Source organism: Helianthus annuus, chromosome 13 (assembly GCF_002127325.2).
Source record: "Helianthus annuus cultivar XRQ/B chromosome 13, HanXRQr2.0-SUNRISE, whole genome shotgun sequence".
Lineage (NCBI taxonomy): Eukaryota > Viridiplantae > Streptophyta > Magnoliopsida > Asterales > Asteraceae > Helianthus > Helianthus annuus.
Window position 1 is genome coordinate 35,781,350 of NC_035445.2, and position 17,515 is coordinate 35,798,864.

The window sequence follows — 17,515 nt, forward strand, 5'->3', positions numbered from 1 at the left end:
TTTCAGGCCTTCAAGAAGAACACGACAATCTACAGCCCAACTTTATTGCACGACACCCTCCAGTTACCTTAACTGGAATTACCGGGGCTACTCGCTGATCATGAGTACATGACTAAGATGGTTGATCCCACTTTTTCCTGCTGTTACCCAAGCATTATAGTTATAACCGGCCATAAATCAGCCTTGCAGAACAACCTTCAACTCTTACCCAAAACATTACAGTCACTTCAACAACTGATGATACAACTAGCTGGGTTTCAAAGTGTAATCTTCACATCAGCAAAATTAGGCCTATTATAGTACTTGTGGGTAGTCTAATCACGACCGTGGTTCCTATAACAACAATAACAACAACAAACACAGACATGGAAACTACAACAACAACAACTAGAATACGGGTTCCTCGTTAGGTAATAATTCTAGATTTACTTGGGCATCTAATCAGAATACCTTCTATGGTTCTTGCAACAAGTGTGGTGATATGCGCAAAAAGCAACATATAAATTATATCAATCAAGGTATAAAATCAACCCTTTTATATACTAATGTTGGAAAAAGTACGTTTCTTTGTATACTTTTGATACACCATGCCTACTCTCCAAGCTTCAGCCTAAGACCAAAACAACAAATCAGAAGATAGACATGGGGCCGTGCCCCACTCAAGAATCCATGCAGAACAAGACAAACAATGCAGACAAGAGACATGGGGTCGTGGTCAACTCCCAGTTATGAAGAATCTCTCAAAGTACAGCAAGTACAAGACCACGGGGCCATGCCCTCTGACACAGATCACTAAATGAAGACATAGCGAAAGGAGATGGGGTCGTGCCCCTAGGCATGAGGCCGTGTGAAGGGCTTGTTTTCTGCTATAAAAGGAGGTGCTTGGTTCACTTGTAGCTTATCCCTTGGCAACCCTCTCTCTCACTTACCACCACTTCACCACTACTCCAATACCATCATCCACCACATCATCAATCTTTCCGGGTTTTTGTCATTCCTACAACATTAAGGGTAGAACTCCTTAGTGATTTCCTAAATTTTATGACCTATATATCTTAGGATCTTTGTAGTTTTTAATTTTTGCAACTTTCTTTTAATTTCTAGGAACTATGTATCTCGCGCGACTAATGATTGATGGTTTTAAATTATTGAATGGTGTTTGGATGATGTTGTAATGGTTAAATACACTCGAAAAAGTGGGGTTACCAAGGGAACGTATAAACCACACCCCTTGCACAAAAACAGAGCCTCCCGACAATTTTCCAGCATTATAGCAAGTTCAGCACGGGGTCGTGCTTAGCCCAACACGCCCCGTGCCCAAGGCTCTGCAGAAATTTGCCCAGTTCAGGTAACTGGACACGGGGCCGTGCTCAATGAACACGCCCCATGCCCAGCCTTCTGTTTAATTTTGGTACTAGCGATCTAACCACGGGGTCATGGCCAGACGCCCAGTAACACAAAATTTTGTTTTTAAACACCTTTTTACACATTCAATCAACCTAAAAACTTATTTTTGGGACACATTGGGGACAATGTGTAATTTAAGTGTGGGGGGGGGGGATGCTAAAACCTTGATTTTTGGGACACAAAACTCTATTGTAACCGCTAATCACAAAAAAAAATTCATTTTTTTTTACTTGTCTTGGTTTAATTTGGGAATAACAAGTTCTAAAAAGGTTATATTTTTACAAATTTACAACCGATAGCGTCGTGATAAAAAGAACCAACATAAGAAAATTATGAAAAGGCATGACAAATCTAATTAAAATTTGATTACATATACTTGATCACATTATAAACCCATTCCCACAACAAGTGAGTTTTGAGCCTTTATTGAGCATACAAACATACATCTTTAAACTAAATGCTTATTTTTCGCTTCTTGTGTGAATAGCCGCTTAGTTCTTACAACTCTAGACTTGCCACGACGATAAATTCCCGGTCCTTACCAACTTAAACCCAGGTAAGTAAATGATGGAGGCATTAGGACTAACCCATTTTCCTTTGAACACCCTAGTTAACCCCTTTGAGCCTAAACCTTTTCATTTCTAAACCCACAAAACAAACACCTTTACCCACCAAAACCTTTTTCTTTTCAACCCCTTTATTTTAGTAAAAATCTCGGTTTTCTTGTGACGTTTCTCTATCAAAAAAATGAAAGTCTAGAAATAAACAAACAAGTTCCTCAAAGAAACTTTGTTTGAAGATGGTTAGTTTGAATAAAAGTCACAAAAACAAAATGTTTTACGACGACCAATGCTTTTTACGCTTTTAGCCCTTTTTACTAACCACTAACCAAAACCGCCTAACGCTTTCCCAAGTCCTCTTGATATTTACAAAGGAATATAGTTAAAAAGGAGGAGGATTGATTGCTTGGCAAACATATGGTAGAAGTAAGTTCCATGCCGGTCTCGAGTGTTTCACAAAAATACATCTTCGGCCGAGTGGTGAGTGATCTCCCGTGAGGTATGTGAACTCGTATATAAATGGAATTTTAAAGAGACATGTTATGCCCAAATATGTAATTTCTCTTATGAAACGTTCTAAATAAATCATAATGAATAGGATTATAAATAATATAAAAATAAAACCCAATAAAGATCTTGGATTCCCGACACTCAAGACAAGCCCAAAACTTCTCTCCTACCAATTCCATTTGAGTGTGTAAGCCACATAATAAAGAGTTTTGCTTGAGGACAAGTAAAGATTTAAGTGTGGGGGTATTTGATGTGTGTAAAATGTAACATATAAATTACATCAAACAAGGCATAAAACTAACCCTTTTTTAGTACTAATGTTGAAAAAAGCGTGTTTTTGTTTTCCTTTTGAATTTACAGGACCAAATGAGCTTAAACGAGCAAAAGGAACAAATATACAGCAAAAACCAACATAAATACAAAGAAATGAAATAAACGTGACATGCCCGACCCCTCGACAGCATCCCCAATAGCAAAAACAAGAAACAGAAGGCTGACCACGACCCGTGCCCACTGGACACGGGGGCGTGGTTAGGTGTCTGCAGAAAGAACAAAGCTGTGGAAGCTTCTACGCCCTCCACGGGGGCGTGCCCAGCTCAACACGGGGCATGGTCAACGCTAAGATTCATAGAATCTTGCAAAATCTTGGTAGTACAGATACGCTTCTGCCCACGGGGCCCTTCCCAGCGAACACGTGCCGTGTAGAACCCAATGCTGACAAATGCAATTAATGAGGGAAGAGAAAGAGATGGCCACAGGGGTGTGTCCGCTGGACACGGGGCCGTGGCTGGGCTTCTGTTCAGGCTATAAATAGAAGTGCTTGGTTCACTTCAAAGGCATCCCTTGGCAAACCATTACTCTCTCACTTTGCCACCACTCCACCACCACTACAACACCCACATCCACCACCATCATCCATCATCCACCTTTAGAGTGTGTAGTAGTCTCGGGATGCAAGATTGATACTAAGAGTTCTTATTAATCAAAGCCATGTTTGGCTAAGTCTCTTACATCACTTGGTGAAGACAAGTCTTTAATGTATTACTTTTGATTTTTAATCTTTTCGCACTTTTTATTTGGTTTTGTATTAATGACTTTAATAACTAGTTTCTTATGTTGGAGGTGAAACTTCTTTATCATTTTTCTGTGGTGTCTTGGCATTACTTTACTGTCTATATAAAGTAAAAGATTTACACCATGCATATCTCTACGGTCTATATAGAGATATGTTGGCTACCTGGTCAGGGGTTAAGTAGGGGCGACAATTTTTGACACGACCTGTTAACCCGACCCGAACCCGACACGAAAAAAACAGGTTTGGGTCGACTAACACGACCCGTTTAAAAAAACGGGTCGGGTTCGGGTTGACCCGTATTAAAAACGGGTTGACCCATTAACCCGTTTAACTATTTAGATAAAAAATATTTTTGTTTTTCTTTTTGTTTTTTCGGTTTCTATTTTACATTGTTAATTATAATAATATTAATTTTGACACATTATATTATTTATTTATCACATTCATATTCATCATTAAACATGTTATCGATAACCCTCTTAAAACCGTACAACTCATTTATAAATCGTCAACTTATATCACTCGTTTAAAAATATGGGTTAAACGGGTCGGGTTCGGGTTAACCCGAATTAATATGGGTCGGGTTAGGGTTGAAATCTTTGACCCAAATAATAATATGGTTCAGGTTCGGGTTGAACATTTCAACCCACCAACCCGCCAACCTGTAACCCATCAACCCGACATGAATGCCACCCCTAGGGTTAAGGGAATGGTTTAGTAAGGTTCTTGCCTTGTTCAGTGTATAGATCCTGCAAGGACCTGGGTCAAGCTTACTAGGACCTCCTTCAATATCCACTGGTATTGGATTGTGGGGTGCGAATGGCTTGATCTCCTCATATGTAAACTACTATTAATACATTAAACCGACTACTTGGGATTGTATCCGTGCTGACTCAAACCACTTAGCTGAGGGTTACGTCACCTTCAAAAGAGGGGCCTACCACTTTTCGCATTAATAACTTAATTAATTATCTTTCAATATTCCGACCCTTTGGGATTGTATCCTTGCTGACTCAAACCACTGGGTTGAGGGTAACGTCACCTTCAAAAGAGGGCACTACTACTATAACTAAGCTAATCTCTTAAAAAGTGCAAAAGTGTGAAAATCATCAAAGGATACATTAAAGGCTAGTCGGATCCAAGTGATTCATCTTGTCTATCTGTTTTATTTTATTTTTATTTCTGCATTTTTAGTTTTATTTAAAATCTTTTCTCAAAAATTTTAGATTGATTAGACGTTGAGGATAAATCGATACTAAAAGCTCTTGTGTCATTGGACGACCTCGGTATCTTATCAACGCTATACTACGCTCACGATGGGTGCACTTGCCCAAGTGTGTGTTTAGTGTTAGTAGAATATCGTGTTTTATAAATTTAAAACTTGACTAATGCGTAAAATGGGCTTAAAATATCAATAAAATCATAACACACCTAACGCACACCATATGGGGTGGTGCCTATCGGTGTTTTATAGGCTGTTCGGAATACCCGCATAGCATCGTCTAGTTTGTTTGCCCATTCTTTTTGGTTTTGACCCACAATTTTTAATAGGATCCTTCTTAAACCTCGATTAGTCAATTCGGCTTGACCATTGGTTTGAGGATGATAAGCAGTTGATAGCCGGTGAGATACCTCGTAACGTGTTAGAGCTTTTTCCATTTGCAGATTGCAAAATTGGGTTCCTCAATCACTAAAGGGCTTTTAGAGTGCCGAAACGGGAGAATAGCTTTTTCAAGAATTTTACTACCACTCTTTCGTAAGTGGTAGGAAGAGCTTCGGCCTCGGCCCATTTAGAAACGTAATCAATAGCCACAATGATATATTTGTTTCCTATCGATAGTGGAAATGGTCCCATAAAATCCAAAGCCCAAACATCAAAGATTTCACAAACGAGAATACTATTTTGTGGCATTTCGTTTCTTGGTGAGATGTTGCCTTCCTGTTGACATGCGTCACATGTTTTAAATAAGATATAGGCATCTTTGTGTATCGTATGCCAGTGTAATCCTGCATTATACAATTTTCGTGCGGTGTTGGCTGCCCCGTGATGTAACATTTGTGCTCGAAAATCATTATGAACAGTTCAATTATCAATAAAACAATGTTATTTGATCCCAATGTTTGTTTGGTTGTGTTTTACATTTTTCATGTTTTGACTTTTGTTCAATTTCAAACTCTACATCGCTTTCTGGAGAATTATACGCAAACTGGTGCGTAAACGTACTCAGTTTAAATGTGACAAATACTCCGGAACATCAACATATACTCAACATACCTTAAATAACCTTTACATAACTTAGAAATAAGTTTTGAAGGCTTTGGTATGGCAAAAACAAGTTAATTCGCTTACAGGGACTAAACTTGACAAACTGTGAAAGTATGCCAATTTGAACTGTAACGAACATTCTGGAACATGTCCATAAGTTAAACATACCATAAATATCCTTTACATAGCTTAGATATAGGCTTTGAGGGGTTTGGTATGCTAAAATAAACTTTTGGATCATTCAGGGACTAAAAGTGTCAAAAAGTGCACAAGTTTGCACTTTCGCGCATAACTTACGTTCTGAGTACATCCAAACATCCAAAAATTTATGTAAGCATCCTTATATTATGCCTTAGTGTTTGGCATGAGAAAAATCCATTCGTCGCGCAATTTGGATCATTTTTCGCGCTTATGCGCATTCCGTCGTAATTAAGCGAACATCGCAACCGTACGGCCAAACGAACCGACATCCGGGATATTTTCAAGCATATTTCATGTTCCCTATGTCTTAACATCATTGCGGAGCTTGAAATTGGGTTTGAAGGGTGTTAGAAGTGCCGTTACGCAACGAAACATGTGCAAGGACCATTTCTGCAAATTCTGCAGAAATAAGGGCTAGGCGTGACGCGACGGGTCTATGCGTCACGCGAGGCCCCTTCTGGACCAGATTCAATGTTTAAACAGCTTGTAACAGCCCTTCAACTCTCCAAAGGCCAATGCCACTTGTCAAAACCCTTTGGTGGGGGCAAAATGAGCCACCACAACATTTCGACAAGTGTACGGGTTAGATCGTGGCACGTTATTCAAGAAACGATCCTAACGGCTTTGCTTTTCCTATAAATACCCCCCCCCCCTTTTGCTAAAAACTCACACAATCTGATCTAAAAGCTCTACGTTGGAACCTTTGTTTCATACCTGAGCCATTTTGATCTAGATTAGCATTCGGGGACCCTTCGTAAGTGTTCTTTCGTTCTTTTATTCGCTTTTCAAGTCCGAAAGTCAAAGTTTTGTTTGACTTTCTGTGTGACCAACTTATGGTCAACACGAAGTTCATTGGAACATCATAACGTGAGCGTGATAACGATGGTTATAGTCCATGGCGATTATACCTACTGATTACCACGTTATCTAGGCTCAGTGACGAGTCGTAGTATCAGCCAAAATGCGTATTCTTGCGTATTTTGTAACCAAACTACTCGTGAGCATCAAAGCCGTTTGTTTTGATGCCAAACCTGTTTTCTAAACTTAGTTAAGCATGTCCTAACATGCTTAGCTCGTGACTTTTAGTTTAGTGCATATATAGGGTCGTAAGGTAAGCGATCTAAACAATCGCTTATACTTTCGAACCCAACCCATTTGGTCGATCATTAGGATCCGACCAAGCACATTAGGTGACCATAGCTGTAACCTTCCGAGGTTATACCTTGTGGTCATGATGTTAGGCGTACCAAACGCGTTCTACGCGAACGACGCGTTAAGGTAGCATAAGCTACCTAAACGGGTCGTAATGGGCCGTAAGCACTTAGGTTAGGTTTCATTTTAGTATGTAGGCTTTGTTAAACCATATTACACGAGTCTCCATACTCGTATCGTTTACGAACCCGCATACTATCCGATCCTTCCGATTTTGGTCCGGTATATTAATATAGCTACCTATTAGGTGCAGTTTGATATTCCGTGATCTCTAGCATTATTTCTTTGTTATACAAGGACTTCAAAGCTATCTCAGGTGAGTACATAGAACCCCATCTTTAACATGTTTTCGAGGAGTTTATGTGAGTACATTGAACCCCTCTTTTACTGTTTTCTAAACTGTTTTGGGGTGAAACACATGTGCCTACTTGTTACTTTCATGCTTTCCGGTTTTCACATCATATACCTGCTATGTTCGTTAGTACATTATAGTACATGATTTCATTACATTTCATGCTATGTATGCCCATTGTGTGCGTACTTAGTACATTGCTTTACATTACATTTCATACTATGTATGCCCATTGTGTGCGTACTTAGTACATCGCTTTACGTTACATTTCATACTATGTATGCCCATTGTGTGCGTACTTAGTACATTGCTTTACATTACATTTCATACTATGTATGCCCATTATGTGCGTACTTAGTACATTGGTTCACATTACATTTCATGCTATGTATGCCCATTGTGTGCGTACTTAGTACATTGGTTCACATTACATTTCATGCTATTTATGCCCATTGTATGCATACATAAGTACAATTATTCATCACATGCCTTCATTTTGGTATAACATTTGGTTTGTTTAACATGGAACAATACATTCATTAACATTGATCACGCCATTCGTTAGTAGGTAGTGGTACCATAGGAATTGACAACTCCCGTTCCTGAAATCCTGGGTTTGTTTGGATTGGAAGGAATGACCGAATTCGATATACATAACTTAGATAAACTTTTAATTTGTTTAAGGGTTTATCGCCACAGTCTCAAGGCTTGAATGTATGCATATTTCACAATACCACATAAATGTTAATATCAGTAGAGCATGCATTGTTCCACAAAACATAACGTTGATTTAAACCATGTTTTTCTTCAACACCTTGTTTTGTGCATTTTACATATGGTATAGTTGATACATCTCACTTACCATACAGGATATATTTTGGGTACACATTGCATGAACTACATTAAACATAAACATTTTGACATTGATATACATACTTGGTGGTTTACATTGAACATAGACATTTCGATATGGTTTACACAATAACACTTGACAATTGATTTATACATGAACAATTTACATGGTGGTTGGTTTGGGTAAATGGTTGGAGTAACGTGGCGTATGTAATATGATACAAACATGGTGGATATGCCGCTGGTACTTCCTATATATAAATGCTTGCATTATATTACATATCGTAGCGTTATCTAAATCATTTCAGTATAAACATATTACATTTTATACAAATAACATATTCTTCACAAGACATTGTTTTACAAACAACTTATCTTATACATACTCATTTTACTAGGTTATTCTTTTAACCTTACATTTAGTTTACATATCATCTGATATTATCGTTTTTCAAATGGTTTACAAAGCAAGACAAATTACAAGGTTCATGACTGACTGTTATTAAACATTTCTTTAAACTCAAGTCATGAATCCTATTTTCACAAAACCTATGTATCTCACAGGCATTTTTATGCTGACGTACCTACTTTCACATGTGTTTTTAGGAGCTGTTCCATAGGATGATGATCATGACACTAGGGCGGACCTGTGCCTTAGAGACTAAAAATGAAGATAGACTACATTAATTATGTTCTGAACACTCTATTTCCTGTTTTGAAACAATGTAACACTCATGTTTAATAAATAAAATGTAACTTTAATTTCCATGGTTATGAAACAAACTAATTCTGTCCCAACACTCCCCGGCGTTTCCGCCGCGGTTGCATGTTATACGCGGCCGGGGTGTGACACGTGATATCCTCCACATGGTCCTTCATGATAGTGGCGTATAATTTGTCTTGCCTCACGACCATGGATGCATCGTCGAATGAGTTGGTCTATACATATTTTAAAAAGGTATGGGTCTTCCTAAAAAGAGTGCTTTACATCAGCGAAGAAATTTTTCCGTTGATGATACGACCATCCTTTGATGAGAGTGTTGCTAGCTAAGTAGTTGGTGTAATCTGCATACCAAGGTTCTTCTCTGTATTCTACCATTTCTAAGGATTCTTTGGGGAATTTTTCTTTGATGAGTTCTTCTCGAGTCTTATCCAGATAAAGATCTTCAAGACGAGATAGGTGATCAGTAGTAGTGTTTTCAGCTCCTCTTTTGTCTTTTATTTCTATGTCGAATTCTTGAATGAGAAGAATTCACCTGATGAGTCATGGTTTAGCATCCTGTGTTTTGAAGAGGTACCAGATGGCAGCATGGTCTGTGTAGACTATAGTTTTGGAGAGCACAAGATAGGAACAAAATTTATCAAATGCGAATAATATAGTTAGCAACTCTTTTTCGTTTGTTTTGTAATTTTCTTGAGCGTCATTATGAGTCTTGCTAGCGTAGTATATGGGATGGAAATGTTTTTCCTTTCTTTGTCCCAGAACTACTCCAACTGCAAAATCGTTGGCATCGCACATGATCTCAAAAGGTAGTTTCCAATCTGGTGCTATCATGATTGGTGCCTTGACTAACATTTCTTTTAAGGCAAGAAATGCTGTCGTGCAATCCTTGTCAAAGATGAATGGGGCAACTTTTTCACGTAGTTTGATTAGAGGAAGAGAGATTTTGGAATAGTCTTTGATAAATCACCTATAGAATTCAGCATGTCCTAGGAAGCTTCTTATGGCTCAAACTGATGACGGAGGAGGTGGTCCGGAAATAGTATCGATTTTTGCGCGATCACCTTCCATACTGCACTAGAAATTTTATGACCGAGTACTATCCCCACTGCGACCATAAAATGGCACTTTTTCTAATTAAGGGCGAGGTTAGTCTCCTCACATCTAGATAGCATTCGTTCAAGATTATCGAGGCATTGGTCGAATGAATCGCCGAAGATAGAGAAGTCATCCATGAAATCTTCCATGGTCTTTTCTAGCATGTCTTGGAAAATGGCCACCATGCATCGCTGGAATGTTGCAGGGGCATTGCATAGACTAAATGGCAAGCGTCGATATGCAAAAGTTCCGTAGGGACATGTGAAGGTGGTCTTCTCTTGGTCTTCCGGTGCGATAGGAATTCGAAAGTATCCATCTAGAAAACAGTAGAATTTGTGGCCGGATAATCGCTCTAACATTTGATCAATGAAAGGTAATGGGAAATGGTCTTCTCTTGTGGTTCATTGAGTCTCCTATAGTAATTGTTTTGGTGCACTGCATCTGTTGATTTCGTATTGAATCGAGTCATTCATTGTATTGTATAGATTAGGGCACGTTTTACGAGAAAACTGGAGAGTATATATGTTTAGGCAGTTAGTTTCGCTCTTTTGGACATGAGGTTCCGCTTTTCTGTCATTGTGAAGGTTCCGCTTATGTGTCATGTACACATAAGCGAAACCATTGGGCCTATATATAGCTGTCATTTTGAGCGAAACTATAGTTGTTGTGATCTTGTATTCTACGCCGAAGTGCTCCGGTGTGAAGAACTGCATGTAATCGATTGGTAATAAATACAATTAGCAGTTTTAGTGAAGATTCAGCTGTTTCTACCTACATTTCTTGTAATTCCGCACCTGAAACGTAGTTAAACGCCTCTGAACGACTCAATCGGGTCAGAACACGATCCTACAAGTGGTATCAGAGCTTTGGAGGAGGAGTTCTACAGAGATTAGCTGGAATTCATCGAGTTTTCTTGCTTCTACACCTTCTTTATTCAATTCAGAAAATTTTCACGGTCGAAATTCGCTCAAACTTTCACAGACTGTGCGGAATTGAACATACACAAAACCTGGAAAGTTTCATGTCAAAATACAGACTAAAAATGGATCAAATCAGCTTCGGACTAGGTTTCGCTTATTCAGACAGTGTGTAGTTTTGCTTAATTGATCATCAGGCTTCGCTCGAGTGTCACATTAGTGAGAATTTTCACTCCAAAGTGCTTAGTAGTTTCGCTCGTGTGTCACCAGTATCAAGGATTCGCTCCAAATTGCATTGTGGTTTCGCTTCTGTAAACACAAGTTTCGCTCCAAAGGACATTAGTAGTTCCGCTCATTCGAACATCAACTAGTTTCGTTCTTGTGAACATACTAGTTTCGCTCTTGTGTCATACAGTTGAAGGTTTCGCTTGTTTGAACTTTATTGTTTCGCTCCAAGTACACATTAGGGTTTCGCTTATAGTGCAACATAAGGTTCCGCTCATTAAGACATCAACAGTTTTGCGTTTGTGTACATTCAGACACCTGGTTTCGCTTATTTGTCACGGATTTTGAAATACGTGTTGAAAAGTCATGGATACCGAGTTTTATAACGCGTTCGCAACACCGTCTGGTCCAGCTGCCGTTGTTCAAGCTATAAATATAGAAAACGATACGGGAACCACTCAAAAGCCCCCGAAATTGATGAATATCGAAGAATATTACGGGTGGAAAGATAGATTCGAGAACTGGGTTCAGGCTAACCATCTTAGGTCTTAGGAATATATATTAAAGAAATACGTGTTGCCTCGAACAGATTTGCAGATTCTTAAAGAGTTATCTGAGTTCACGGATCAGGAACGAGTTATGTACAAAGCAGAAAAGATGATGATCAGTTTGTTGCAACAAGCGATCAAAGAAGACATCTTCATTTTGCTACAACATGACAAAACTGCAAAGTCAATCTGGGATGCACTTAAAGTCAAATTTGAGGGATGCGAGAACATGATAAAGAGCAAGAAAGCATTGCTTAAGAAAGAGTTTGATTTGTTCAGCAGCTTACCGGGTGAAGACACAAAGAAGTTGATTGAGAGATACTGTCACCTAGTGCGATCAATGTCAATGTTGAGTATTACAAAAGATCATGAAGAGTGGGTGGACAAGTTAGCCGATGCACTACCACAAAAAGAATGGGGAACATATTTGATGATTCTGAAAAACACGGGTGTTTATGATGGGTTAACGATTTCTCAGTTCATCGAAAAGATTGAAAGTCAGGATCTGGAACAGCAGAAGATTGCTAGGATGAACAGTCCGAGTGGTCAACAGGATGTAAAGATGTATTACAAAGGCAGTGTTCCGGTTCCAGAATCTGAGAGAAGTCCGAAAATCCAAACTGCATTCAGTGCTGGAGATTCATCAGAAAAAGCTGATCAGAGTTCTAGCAAAAGCAGTAGTGGATTCTCATCATTTCCGAGTGTTAATCCTAAAGAGTCAAATTCAAGTTTTCAGTCTCAAAGCACTAAAACAGGAAATGGTTATGTGATTCAGTGCAACATCGCTCTAAATCTTCCAGAAGGTCAAAGTTTTTAGAAGATACTGCTAAAGACCACATGGCTCTACTTGGTTCTGTGTTGCTGTCATATGAGGGTCTTGTAGCTGGTCGGATCGGAAATCCTATGCTTACCAAGGAGGATTACGATCAGATAGACGCCGAAGAAATGGAATTAATGGATATCAAATGGTGTCTTGCAAGTGTACTCGGACGTGCTAAAAAGTTCAAAACGATTACCGGGAGAAATGACTTTCTTGATGCTCATGTATCTACTTTAGGTTTTGATAAATCTAAAGTTACTTGTTTTCGTTATAGGGAGAAAGGCCATTTCAAATGGGAATGCAAGAACAGGGAAGCTAGTGGAGCTCAGAATCCGTTCGGAAAAGATGACTATTACCGGAAAGCTATCTATCAGCAAGTTGGTCAATCACAAGATTCACAGACAGCTCATGGTAGGAAGATTGAGGATTCTAAGAGAGCATGTTTGGTGGATTTTAACTGGAGCAATTACATATCTCCTGATAGCAAAGCCTGTCTAGTTGATCAAGATGATGAAAGACTACCTGAAGGCTTCAGCTGGGATATGTTTGTTGATGAAAAGGGAGAGTTCAAAGCTTTCATTGCCAAGATTGTTAGAGAACCAGACATGTTTACCACCTGGATGAAGTCTATTGGTGAGACAATGGAAAGTGTGGAGGAACAGTCTGTTACGTCTGATGAAAGCTCAGAAAGTGTTGATGAAAGTTCTCAGAGTGCTGATGAGAGTGTACAGAATGATGTTAGTTCAGAAAAGGAAGTTGTATTTGATCAAACACCGTCTGATTCTGGTGTATCAGATGCTGATTCTGAAAAATCTGTACAGTTTGATCAATCACCAGTTGATAGCTGTAGTGATGATGAGGAAGAAAAACATATCAATAATGCTAAAACTCATCTTTCTCCTGAAAGTTTTCATTTCTATTTTGCAGATCGGATGGAGAAACTGAAGGAGAAACGAGCTGTTAAAGAACAACAACAAATGAAATCTGAAGATGTTGTTCAAAATGAGAGTGTTGAAAGTGTTGCTGAGAAGAATGTTGAGAGTAAACAAGTGAAAGAAGAAGAAAAGATGTCTGAAGCTGAGAAGGTGATAGAGACAGAAAAGGTGGTTGAAGTAGTGAAAACAATCGAAGTTGAAAAGATTGTTGAAGTTGTAAAGCCTTGTAAGAAGTGTTTGGAAGCTTGCAAGGGATGTGCAGCAAAAGATGACATAATTGCTGAGTATGAGAAGAAGAAGGAGCAGTTACTGTTCAACCTCAACTATGTGAAAGAATCCTATGATGTCTTGAACAAAATAGTAACTGATCTCCAAAAGACAAACTCAGAAAGAGAACAAGCACTAACGATGATGAATGCAGTCATGATGAAAAACCAAAAAGCCATCAATTTTTACATTGAAGAGAGTGCTAAGTGGAAGCAAGAGTTGGAGATAGAAAAAATCGAGAATGAGAGAATTAGACGTTTACTGCAAAGTTATTCTAGTTCTGATTATCTCATTGATCGTATTTACCCAACTGTTGCAGGAATGGAAGCTTTTCAAGATGAGAAGCCAAAGAAGAAGAATGATTGTGGTAAGAAACCGACTGTTAGCTATAACAAGTGTCCGCCTCTAGTTTGGGAAGGGTATTCTCCTAGAAAACCAAACGAGGAGCAACTTGCAAAAGCAGTCAATATAAAGCTTAAAACCGACACAACTGATGAATTACTAGAAAACATTGATGTCACGTTCACCTCGTCTGACACTGATCATGAGTCTGAGTTAATCAAAAAGGTGGTCGATCAGGTGTTGGATACTGATGAGGATGAGTCAAAGTCAGAGTCTGGAGGGTCAAATTCGTCAGTCAACAGTTCAAAATCGTCGGTCAAACGGTCTTACAGTAAAGAATTTTTGTTATCAAAGGCAAATTTGGATGGTGAAACATTTGAAGTTGCATACACTTTAAATTATTCGGACAAATTATATTATGACAAAGAATTTCCAATAAGAAGTGTCCGTTTTGACTTGATCAAAAAGGTTTTCAAAATGACAGAAATTAATATTTCTAAAATAAAAGATTTAAATCTTACTGGAAAACCTAAAAAGTACACTTCAAGGGTTCAACAACGTCTAAACAAGAAAAAGGGTTACAATTCTGGTTCTGGTTTTCAAAAGAAATCAAACCCAAACCGTAGCTACAAAAAGAAAGGTCTTGGTTTTATTCAACAAGAAAATCATAAAAATGTGAAAAATTCTAAAACAAAAACAAAATTTGTGTCAGGTGGAAGTTCAGAAGATGAACAGAAGAAACCGGTCTGAAGACAGTCAAATCAAGAGTTTCTTGCTGATAAAAGAAAGAATGGAACTGAAGTGTGGCAACCAAAAGAAACTCGTACCTGTTACAGATGCAATGCAGTTGGTCATATTGCATGGAATTGTCAGAAAAATGCCAAAACAAAACAGGAAGTTTCTCAGAAGTTGAAAGAAAAGGTTGTTGATGTTGAACTACCAACCCAAAAACTTAAAGTTTTTGAAAACTCAACTTATGAGGTTGGTGAGTGTTCTAAAAAGAATGTGATCAAACAGAAAGCTGAGAACAACCAAGTGTGGGTTGTTAAAAAGGTTAGTGAGAAAGTCGGCGATGAATCTGGTTCCACAAAGCCAGAAGAGCCACAGGTTGAGGAGAAAATTTCAGTGAATGATGAGGAATTTCCATCACTGAAGTTTGAAGAGGTTAAAAAGAAAGTTGGTAAAATTGAAATCTCGAATCAGTTTTACAAAGAGAAAAATGAATTTGATGTCGAGAAAACATTTAATGGAAGTGTAAAGAAAATTTTTGGGAAAATGTTGAATGGGAAAGCAAAGGGAGTTAAAGATTTTTATGCAACAAAAAAGGCAACATACAACCCCACTGTGCAAGAACTTAAAGCCATCAAGTCTGAAAAGACTTGGATGGAAGTTTGTTTCCCTTAATAGTCAAAGGACTACGCCGGAGATCCCAAGTTTTTATCGTGGATCAGGAATTGGCATCATTCTAGTGATTGTAAAGTTTGCATGAAAGATTTTGAAAGTGTTTAAATTTTACAGGTGAAAGGACTACGCCGGAGCTTCCAGATAGGTAATTGAGAAGCAGGAATCGGCATCTTTGTGGATAATTTTTACAAGTGGTAAAGAGGTTAATGTAGATGACTCATTCCTACAAGTGGTTTTTGATTGGTCATACCTACTAGTGGTATTGATTGTGATCTTACAAGTGATTATTTTTTGTAAATAGTACAGTAATGTTGGTGCATTAATATGTCTGCTGACAACGTCTTATCAAGTCTTATGTCTAGAAAGGTTAAACGAGAGTTCAAAAGTGATTAGATTAGGGTTTGTATAGATTTTAGGAGAGCAGTCCGTTTGAAATACACCCTGGCCGTTTGAAGCTTGCCTGGTCGTTTGAAACATGACCGTTTGAACATGTTGTGTTTCATTCAAACGAAAAGGGTCTAGGCCTACAAATAGGGTTGTTCATTTCAAACGGTTACGGATGCATGTGTGTGTATGTGAGCTAAGGTGCTGCCAGATTTTTGTCAAATTCGTTGTAAAGGCTCGAAATCAGTAATAGAAAGAAGAATTGAAAGGAACAAGCTGTTTTGACTTGGTTTACTTTGATTCTGCCTCTGTAAACTAAGATGAACTATCTTAACTGACATATAAGGTCATCGGATGGTCCAACAAGTGGTATCAGAGCTCAGGACAAGGAGTTCATACCAAATTCAGCTTGAAATCATCGGATTATCTCATTTCTACCTTTCTTTTCTGATTTGATCTAGTGTTTACGGTTAAAATGGTCTAAAACTCTCACATATAAAGCGAAACACATTGATAACAAATCCTTGAAAGTTTGGAATTAAAATTCGACGTAAAAGTGATAAGAATGGACTAAAAATAGGGTTCCGTTTGAACGAAGAATACATTTCGTTTGAAACAATCGGTTGAAAATGAACCTTTTCATTTGAAAACAGACGTTTTGTTTGAACTATCTTTTGAACTGAACCATTCCGTTTGAAATTAGCATTATCGTTTGAACAATAGTTTGAAACTGACCTTTCGTTTGAAAGGGTTTCATTTGAAAACTGCATTACGTTTGAAAGTGGTTATCGTTTGAAAGGGTTTCGTTTGAAAATTAAATTACGTTTGAAAGAGGTTATCATTTGAAGGGGTTTCGCTTGAAGCTATAGTTATCTCAAACAGAATAGTTCATTTCGTTTGAAAAAGATCTTTTCGTTTGAAAGAATACTGTTTGAATCATTTCGCTTGAACAGATTCCATTTGAATCTGTCATTTTTCAAAAACCAAAAATATTTCTAAGTGTTTGCTGATTTTGTAGGTACATTCACGATGGATGATATTTTCTTGAACCCGTTCAGCAACATGTACGCGTTTGCAGGAAATTCCGGAAATGATGATATATCGTCAAGCAATGTAAACGAGAATCCACCGAAAGAAAAGAAAAAGGAAGCTTGGGAATCGGAAAGTGCATTCGGAACATTCAATAAACCCCCAAAGCTAATGGCTATCGAGGAATACAGTCGGTGGTCCAGAAAGTTTGAAGATTGGATGATGGCATTTGCATTTGCATTTCCCAGTTGGAAGAGTTTGAAAACCGGTTATGATCAAGGAAACAAAAATGGTGAAACTCTATCTTCAGCTGATGAGATTGAATCGTTTGTAGCTGAGCAAAAATGCGTGGCTTTGTTATTTCAGTCTGTTTGGGAGGACATAATCTCT